At 44.2% G+C, this 9,965-nt stretch overlaps 1 protein-coding gene and 1 long non-coding RNA gene across 9 annotated transcripts in view; one reads left to right on the forward strand and one right to left on the reverse strand.

The window, feature by feature from the left end:
• The window catches only part of TSHZ2 (teashirt zinc finger homeobox 2), a 508,475-nt gene that overhangs the window by 394,794 nt on the left and 103,716 nt on the right, over positions 1-9,965 (reverse strand). The window lies entirely within an intron of this gene.
• LOC147359970 (uncharacterized) overlaps positions 2,865-9,965 on the forward strand; it is a 39,914-nt gene continuing 32,813 nt past the window's right edge. For 2 of the 3 annotated variants that reach the window (XR_015138830.1, XR_015138832.1), the window contains exon 1: positions 2,865-2,958. This is a non-coding gene — a long non-coding RNA (uncharacterized LOC147359970). Of the gene's footprint in view, positions 2,959-6,570; positions 6,660-9,965 lie in introns of those variants that run through there. The other variant, XR_015138831.1, reaches the window with a different exon arrangement.

The following is a 9,965-nucleotide window of genomic DNA, read 5'->3' on the forward strand; positions in this document are numbered from 1 at the left end:
GGAGCCTGGCAGACTATGGTGCACGGAGTCGCAAAGAGCTGGACACGACTAAGTGAGTAACACACACACAAGCACACAGCCAACCCACCGGGAACGAGTGGAGAGCGAAATTCCTCGTATACATAATGAAGTAGAAATCTTTATCCCTTTTTAGAGGGAAGCAAGCAGAGACCCAGGGGGACGACACAGCTTTCATTTGGCCTTAAAAAGCTAGTAACTAGTAATTACTATTTATTGTAGAAAAAAATCAGTAATTTACACTCTCAATAAATTGCTTTAGCAAAAGCTAAATATTTGTTCAAAAAGCCCTGCTTTTTGTTTTAGTTAAGGATAGTTGCTTAAGAAGAGCTTGAACTGAGTTTGATTTCTGATTTTAAAACACACAAGACATGCTTATTAGACACCGGAAGGAAGGAGACAAAGGAAGAAATTAGTGAGAACAAAGGAATAAATGAATAAGAACAAAGAAAAGGACCAATAAGTTTTAAAAAATTAAACATGAAATTGAGTCAATCTTGATCATAAATGCTCACCTTTAAGCAGGATGCCCCTTATTAACCAACCTGGGAGTTTAGCCAGCAAATTTGATATTATTGGTTCTGTGTGGACAACACCTCATTCAGCTTTTAGCTAATGACATATTTTTAGGTTGCATCTCAGCATAACTAATGCAAAATAGTAAAAATCTCAGTGGAAAAGAAAAAAACCCTAAAAGTCCATTTGACTGTCCAAATTGCTTTAAACACTCTTTGCTGCTGCTGCTGCTAAGTCGCTTCAGTTGTGTCCGACTCAGTGCAACCCCATAGACGGCAGCCCACCAGGCTCCCCCGTCCCTGGGATTCTCCAGGCAAGAACACTGGAGTGGGTTGCCATTTCCTTCCAATGCATGAAAGTGAAGGTGCTCAGTCATGTCTGACTCTTAGCGACCCCATGGACTACAGCCTACCAGGCTCCTCTGTCCGTGGATTTTCCAGGCAAGAGTACTGGAGTGGGTTGCCATTGCCTTCTCGGTAAACACTCTTTAACACAATATAATTCCAACACAAAAATAATTCTTAGTTTCGTACAATTCTTCAAAAAGCAATTTAACCAATATACAAGTGCTACTGTGTGATTCCAGGGCCAGAAATTAAGCAGAAAGTCTTTAGAGTAACTGCCCTGCATCCCACCGTTCCTTGCTCCTGCGTTATCAGATTTTCATAGTTACAGTGATATTATTATTACTTAGGGTCACGTTGATTAATGTTTATTCCATGTCAGGCATTATAAGAAACACCTTACCTATATCATCTTATTTAATTTTTAATAATATTTTATTAATCTTTTTTAAATCGGGGAAGCCTAAGGAACAAATAACAGGAAAGCTTATGATTTCACCTGAGATAAATCAAAAGACATAAAAAAAAAAAACAAAAGTAAAAAAAAGGTAATAAATGCTTTATGGTTAAAAAATTCAGGTAGGCAAGAAAAGTTGCTATTACAAAACCTTGAAACAACACCCCATTCTTTCTTCTAAAGAGTAACTGCAAACTGGATGCTTTTTCTTTTTTTCTGCAGGTTTTTATGATTCCTTCCAGTAGGAAAAAGAAACCAAACTCCGTACTATCTCATTTGATTTTAATTTCATAACGATCTTACGAAGCAAGTGCTATTGCTGTGGCCAGTTTACAGACGAGGAAACTGATTATTCCGATCAGTTAAGCAATTTGCCCAATGTCTCACAAATCAAAAATGACAGGGACAGGATTTGAACCTGAGCTTCTGGCTTCGGAAGCTGTTTGTTCTTTTTGTCGGTACTTGTATCACATCTGACGTCCTCTTTGGGTTTTCTGATACAGGCAGCAATGAAAAGAAAGTGGATGAAGTGAACAAGGTGTTACCAAACTTGTTCATATGGACCAAACCAGGACACTCGTGAAGCTGCATAATAATTTTCTGCAGGCGTATTTAAATTACAAGCCTAAATACCATGTGTCGGGCTTACGACTAATGTCTACCTGCCTAGGGAAGGTGATATTTGGGGTAAATATAATGTTGATAAGTGCATTTAGGGGCAGGCTGACAAGCACAAAGGCTTAGTGTGCAGTTAATTACCAGACTTGCTCAAATTCCTCACTGTAAATGCAAATGCACTGAGGAGTTCAGCTGCGCGCCCATATAGGAATGTGGACTTGGATGCGAAACGTGTTTGAGCTGTTGGTTTTACAGATGGAAGGGCAGGGAGCAGGCTGTGCTCATTTTGCCCATCAGCTGGAACTGCAAGGAGCTCTGGCCTCTGAAATTCCTTTGCTGAGTTTTCTCCCGAGTTACCACCACTCCGTGTCAGACCTCTGGTCTTGCCTCAATCCAACCAAGCGCACTGTTTCTAATATTTCTATCAGAGCAGAATTTGAAGTCCAATGAAACCATCCGATACAACACTTCACAAGATTGGCATGGGCAGTTTCTTAGGAATTATTGCCTTAAGTTCCAGCAGGTTTACATAATGGACTTGGCGACTTCTGAGATGAAAGCACAGGTTTTTCAACCCCCATGTGAAATCAACTCTTGCCAAATAGATCCTTTAACATTTACATAGCTTATCATTCCCAACCTTGTTCAGTGTGCTCTTTGGAACTGCTATTTTGGGGGAAAGGCTGCTTGTGAGGGAATAACCAGGGGAGGAGAAGTCCTTTAAGAGGTCTAAAAAATGAGTTAGTCCAGCTAACACCGCGTTTTCCAAAAATAATGTACTTTTGCTAAAAGTGTAAAATTAACATCAAATGAAGATCTCTTAAGAAGCTCTAAAATCGAGATGACTATCTTAGTGGCGTATAGTAGGTACTTGATGCAATCAGCGTGTTCTACACAGGTAATTACTTTTACTACTAATGGTGCCTCCCACTCAGTGAGGAAGATAAGAAGCTCCAACTCGACTTAATCACGAGGATGCTTCATTACTGCGCTACCACCTACTGGGTAAAACAATTCGCTTGTTCTATTCAGCAGCTCTCACAAATGAGAAAAATTTATTAACTTGCGAGCAGAATGGGACATATTTGGTATGCACAAAGGAGATTACCTACTTGATTTTAAAAATACACAGAGGATTCAGATAGGTGTATGGATCCTCTTGAAATAAGATCTTTCTGGAAAAGTTTTGTTTTCATAATGTTGAAGCTGGTTTGCAATGACTGTCCACTTCAAGGTGCCTGGAGACCCTTCAGAGGTGTTAAGGGAGGTGAGGGAAGACAGTAGTAGATAAGGGGGTGATGGAATCAGATAAACGTGGAGTCAACCGCCGGTGACCTTGCGTAAGTCATTTACCTCCTCCTCTTTTCCTTCTTTTGTGTGGAGTGAGGAGTAAGCACAATATCTGCTCCATTCTTACTTAAAGTCAGTTGTGCGATAAGGCACATGTGTGTTTCTAAAAGGAACCACACTATTCCAAATCACACAATAAATCCACAGAGCTCGTGGGGAAGAAAGACGGACGTCGGAGCACAATGCTTATGTCAGTAACAAATAAACAAAGAGGCACCTAATAAGAGTGGTGGCACTTCTTTACACATCAAATGGCTAAAAAATGAGTAAACGCTATAATAAATGTGACATTTTATCTTGAGAAAGGTTTACAGAAGTGCATGCTAGCAGTGTTACAGCTGTGAGTTATTGTGAAGTGGTGGTGGTGGGTTATCTGAAACTGAGTAGAAAGTTGTAACAGCAGACATTGATGGGTGTGGCTTGTAACATACCTGGTTAGTTGGTAGGCGGTACATATTCAAGGTGGGCCCGTGTTTGCCTTTTACGCATCTCTATGTGGCTAGATACTTCCCCCGTGGCTCTGCAGTAAAGAATCTGCCTGCCAATTCAGGAGATGCGGGTTCCATCCCTGAGTCAGGAAGATCCCCTGGAGAAGGAAATGGCAACCCACTCCAGGATTCTTGCCTGGGAAATCCCGTGGGCAGAGGAGCCTGGTGGCTTACAGTCCATGCGGTCGCAAAAGAGTTGGACACGACTTAGTGACTAGACAGCAGCGACATTGTGGCTTGGTGCAGAAGTGTGCGGTTTTCTGTGTCAATCAGATGAAGTCAAACATACACAAATGCAAAATCCTTACGATGCTCAAATGTATCAATCACGTGGGAACAAATTCCTATTTTCAGAAGCATTTTAGCAGAACAGACTGTATTATAAGGATTACGGAAGCTGATGTTGGTAGAGACACAGTAGGCACTCACCAAGTGTCACTGTCCCTTGGTGTTCCTGGCCACCTCAATTAAACTGGAGTCAGGTTCAATCCCCAAATCATAGCGGGCATATTTAGCCAGGTGGCCAATCTCTTAGCTGCTCTAGATCAGCAAAAATGGTATGATGCGAAAGGGCTCTCCTACAACATCAACAGATAACGTCTGTTAAGTGTTTTCCCATTGTGCTTTTGTCCTTGCCTACAACAATACCATTTCCTGTAGAGAGTTTAAGAACAAAGTCGGGAAATGCCATCCTCTTCCTTCAGTAGAAGCTGAAAATTATTCCGCAAGAAGCAAGAATTTAGCTGCCCTTGGGGGGAAATATTGGTGTTACTACTCACAATGTTTGATTAACCCTGGAGAAGGGCAGGCCAGTTTCTCTCCAGAGCCTTTTAGTAAGAGCAGGTAACACCTACACAAGGTCTCTGTATGTCTGGCATTGTAAGAGCACTATGAGTATTCACTTGCTTAAGACTAAAATCGTTCTATGCAATTGCTTTCCAAGTCTCAATGCTTCTTATCAAATTAGGTAAGCAGAACAAGTTTGGAAATGCAGTCAGATTTCCAGTAAAGTAGGCAATAAGTTTTCACTGGAAAGCCCCAACTAGACGAGACTGCATAACCCTTAGGTCGACCTGGGCTTTGGAACCAGACCAACTAGAGTCGGGATCGCTTCACAGCTGTGTGTTCTTGGCCATGTGACCTTCGCGGGCCTCGGTTCTCCCTTCTGTAACAAGGGGTTAATACAACTCTCCGAGTGCTCCTGTGAGAATCCAGTGAGAGACTGCAGGTAGGGGGTTAGCAGGGCGCCAGGCACAGAGTCAGCTCTCAGCAAGTGGTTCTTTTTATTTATATCTTTATCATAACTTTCTCACAGTATGGAGAAGGAAATGGCAACCCACTCCAGTATTCTTGCCTGGAGAATCCCATGGACGGAGGAGCCTGGGGGGCTAAAGTCCACACGGTCGCAAAGAGTCGGACACGACTGAGCGACTTCACTCACTCACTCTCACAGTATAGGCTGGTTGATATCCCCACAGTTAGGTATACAGCACTAGATCCAGCTATTTGCAATAGTACCCGGCACCCTCCAAACTTGGCAGCTGAACACTTAGAGATCTTGCACCCCGGGTATCTCCTTTTTGAGTCCCGAATACGCAGGATTATTCTGTCGACTGCAGCACTAAGACGCACGGGCGTTGGTCAGTCCACGGGCAGCGGCCACACTGCTGTGCTTCCTTCTTACCTCCCAGGTCTTCATCCACCCACCTGATCTGGCTTCTCCTCCCCTGGGTCTGCAGAGGATGCTTTCGCTAAGTTCACCCCCGAGCTCCACGTTGCTGCGTCCAGTGGGTCCCTTGCCCGCTTGCACCTTCTGAGCTCCTGGCAGGATTTACTGCTCCTTCCCTCTTGAAACACTCTTCTCTTTGTCTCCTACCTGCAAAGCCAGCCTGTCTTGATTTCCTTCTAACCTTTCTGAAGGCTCCTTCCCTGTATTTTGGTGGGTTCTTTCTGCTTTAGCCCTTTAAAGACTGGCCTTCCTCTGGGTTTTTATAATCTCTCCCTAGACAAGCTGGCGCACTGGAAGGGCATCCGTCATATCCTATTGGCTGGGATGTTCAAGCTGATATATCTGAGTAGTGAACTGGGAGCGTAGTGAGCACTCATAGGTATTCTCCATAGCTCTTCAGCATCTCACAATTATCTCACACTTAGTGGTTCCCCTCTCTGTCATTCCCAATAGCCCCTCTGTTGACAAAATACCCAAGTTTTATTGACTTTACCCGCTAAATACATCTCCATCCACTCACTGCTCTCTGTCTCTATGGCCAATAGCCTGGTCCAAGCTATCATTTCCCACCTTCCTACCCAACTAGCTTCCTCACCTGAACCTTTGTCTTCCACCACATTATACTGCGAGGCATCCAGTACAAAGCAGCCAGAGTAATGTTCTAAAGACAACTTGTTTATATAGTCCCCTGATTAAAAACCTACAACTTCCTAAGGCTCAAAGACTGCATATAATGTCGTTTACGTGGCAAAACCCTGAATATGTCTATGCCCTCCAAGTAACTACGTCCCCCAATCCACTGTTGTTTTACATCATTTGTGTCCATTCGTTCATTCATGAAATATTTAATGAGTGTCTAGTATATGTCAGGCAAATTATAATTTCCCGAACTTGGCAAACTTTTACAGCAAACAAGTATTACTTGATATTTTAAGTGTTAAAAAATGCCTAGGAATCAATGCTACTGAAATGAAGTGCTTAAGTCCACATTATACTCCTTATTTTGAGTAATCTCCCTAATAGCAAAGCTTTCTCCCCACGTGTTTTTAGATCTGGGGTTTAGATCTTCGGCTGATAGAAATGTCTCTCTGTAAATACGAGCACACAGATCGCTACTGCAACGTTGGATTCGTGACGATGTAAGCCCCTCACTTTGTTCCCCTCTCCTTCTCACGGCTCAGCCCCCTGAGGCCGTCCTGTGAACTCTCTGCCTGGCCATTCAGGAAGTCCAAGACACTGACATTCCGCACACCTGAAAGGGGAGGGGTTGGGTAACAAAAACATACCCGCATTGCACACAAAGCACATTTCAACTTTCTGCTGCAGTACTCAGAGAGGATTAAAGTGTTTGCAAATTTGAGAATTTTCAGGAAAGACAGGGAGAATGAGCAGCCAGTTTCCATTGCATTTTTGCAAGTGAATATCAGGAAATTCATTATTAATATTGTCCAAAGTGATGTAATCCAAACATTAGTCACTAACCTCCTTTTCAGAGATAACAAATGATCTATTAATTGCTGCGCTTACTGGCCTTCATTCGGGCTTTGTTTTTCTCTGACTTTGGTTGAGCGCTTGATGTCTCCACTGCCCCTTCTGAGTGACTCATATTTGGCTTCCATGTACCCAAACCTCCCGAGTCTTCCTCCCTTCTGATTGGCTTTTCCATCATGACCCTGATGGTATTATTTTTACCACTGATCTTTCTGCCAAGCTTATGGTTCCATATCTTTAATACCCTGGGGACTATTTCCCACTGGTCACATTATTCCTTTGTTCTCTCCTGCTTTTCCACCAAAATGTGTCTGTTCACTCACCTCGGAGCCCCAGATCCCTGAGGATCACCACTAATCTCCTTTATCCAAATATTCAAAACTCAGTTCAGGGGGTCCTGTTTACGACCCTTTCTTTAATGACTCCCCATTGCTCTCAGAATCGTGTCCAAAATGGGCTGGTGTCTGTCAGTCTCTTTTCTAATTTGACCCTTTCCAACCTTTTAGGAGCCTCTGGTGACTCAGATGGTAAAGAATTTGTTTGCAATGCAGGAGAACTGGGTTCCATCCCTGGGTTGGGAAGATCCCCTGGAGATGGAAATGGCCACCCACCCCAGTATTCTTGCCTGGAGAATTCCATGGACAGAGGAGCCTGGCAGGCTACAATCCACGGAGTCTCAAAGAGTCAGACATGACTGCGTGACTAACACTTTCTCTAGTCCTCAGCCACACCAGACTTTTCTAAGCCCATCAGCTGTGCCAGCCTTTTCCGGCCTCCTGTCCTTGGTAAACACTGTCCTGGTGTCTGAGACGCTCCTCTCCGTGCTTGGCTCCCTCCCGGTCTGCCCTCCTCCCACCACCAGCCTAATTCATTGCTGACTTCTTAGCTGCGAGCTTTGAGACCACTCATCTCAGTGAGCCTCTCAATTTTTAGTCTGGGTTTCCCCGCCGTCCGGCCTCCATTCATCGCTTGTAAAGCAGCCTCACACCCATTTCACAGCACTTAAGCACATCGGGAATGTGCAGCCTGATACCGGGTTCCTCCACGAGACTGTGAGCTCCATGAAGTCGAGGTCTCTCTCATATCCACTTCCTCAGTGTCCAACATGCGGACATGCACCCAGCAAGTTGAGGACAAGGGTGAGGGAATGAAACCATACTTCATTAACTCCATTACCGGCCATATGCAATCGGTCACCAAGTCCTGGCCTTTTTCTTGTTACTCTCACCGCGTGCTTCCTTCCTGTCTCCATCATCCCTTCTGCTCTTGCCCTGGTCCATGCACTCCTCATCTCCTGACTAGATTGTTATAATATCTCAATGGTTCTCTTCAGATGTTTCTTTGCTACAAACAATCTTGTAAATTACTGCCAGATTAACCTTCCTTGAAAAAAATAATTGACTTATTCCTTTGCTCAGAACCTCCTCATGGTCCTTTCCCATCCACAGAAAGTAATGGAAACGTCACAGTGTCTCCGAGTTGAAAGGAACCTTGAGGGCCATCTGGGGTAACCACCTCTCACCACCAATAAGGGAACTAAGGCCAGGAGGGGTTTGGGTGACTTGCCGAAAACACAGAGAGGGTGTTTCAGTCTCCGTGCAGAACGGCCTTGAGGCTTTGCCTGCCTGAAGCGCATCTATGCTCTCTCACCGCACAAAAAGGACGGTCCAAACCCCTTGCATGGTCTACCCAGGCTGCGGAACCTGGTTGCTGCCTAGGGGGAACACCCTGTCCAAGTTCGTGCAGGACTCTCCCGATTTTAACACCGAAAGTCCCGAATCCCAAGAACCCCCTCAGGGCCTGGCGATCTGGGTCAGCTGACCACCCTACTCCTGCGTTCATCCTCAGTCTTATGTCTCATCCTGTTGACTTGCTGTGTTCTCACCAGCCACTTCAGACTGCTTTCTGTTTCTAGAACACTCTGCATAAACCCACTTCCTTCTGGGGCCTTTGCGCTTGCGATGCTCCTTCCCTCTATCTCCCTGCAGCTATTTGTGTCCGAAACTAGTACCCTAGACTCACCATCAGGGCTCTTTTGTTCGCTAAGCAAGTGGGGCTCCCATAATCGGACTGCAAATCTCCTTGGTGTCCTTATTTTATTACTTCAACTCCGGTCACTTCTGTGTTCAAAAACTACATGAATCATTGAAATGATTAAAATACCAGCTGGATGAAAACCCCACACTCTCTCATTCCCATTGCACAGATTATTAAAATGGTAAAAAAGGAACATGTTTTGCTTAGAGCTGTCTGTGAGCCTGACGGCAAAGAAGGCAATAATGAAAGTCTGAGACTACCTGTCTTTTTTTAAATTTATTTGCATTACTCAATAGATTCCTATCTTAACAGCCCAGGGCCCTTCAGGCCAAGCACATCACAGTGATCTATTGTTGGGATAAAAATCTCCTGGTGATGACAGCCAGGATTGACAGGGATGTTTAAATCCTAAACTATGCTCTGGACGACATTCAGTTTTTTGTCATGGAATTTCAAAATGTGACTGGAGCCTTTTCAAAGCTTTCCACATGGAGGAAATGCCAGGGACAGAAGAGGACATGAAGCAGCTGTGGTTGAGTGGGAGGAACACTGACCTTCAAGGCCAGATACCTTGGGAGAGGCTGGGGCTCTGCCGATGGGCTGTGTGACTTCCCTAAAATCTCAACCACTTCACCGGTACAATGGATCTACTAACATCTACCTCTGTTGAAAAAGGAGAGATGCATGAGCTGACCCCTTCAGCACCCTCCCTGGCACAGAGACGGTGTGCCCTAATTTTTTGGTTACAAAATTACTAATACCTATATTTCCCATGAAGCTTTTTCCAAATTTGAATATTCCTTTATTATAAGTCCCTGAAACTCAATAGCAACAGCAATTGCTATTTTCTTTTCTTGGTTGACTGTTTTGCAAGTTTTGTCTCGCTGTTTAGCCAGTGTAAATTTGAACTTTCCCAA

The sequence above is a fragment of the Bos grunniens genome, chromosome 13 (assembly GCF_055505025.1).
Source record: "Bos grunniens cultivar Pamir isolate PY7600 chromosome 13, Bosgru_T2T1.0, whole genome shotgun sequence".
NCBI classification, from domain to species: domain Eukaryota; kingdom Metazoa; phylum Chordata; class Mammalia; order Artiodactyla; family Bovidae; genus Bos; species Bos grunniens.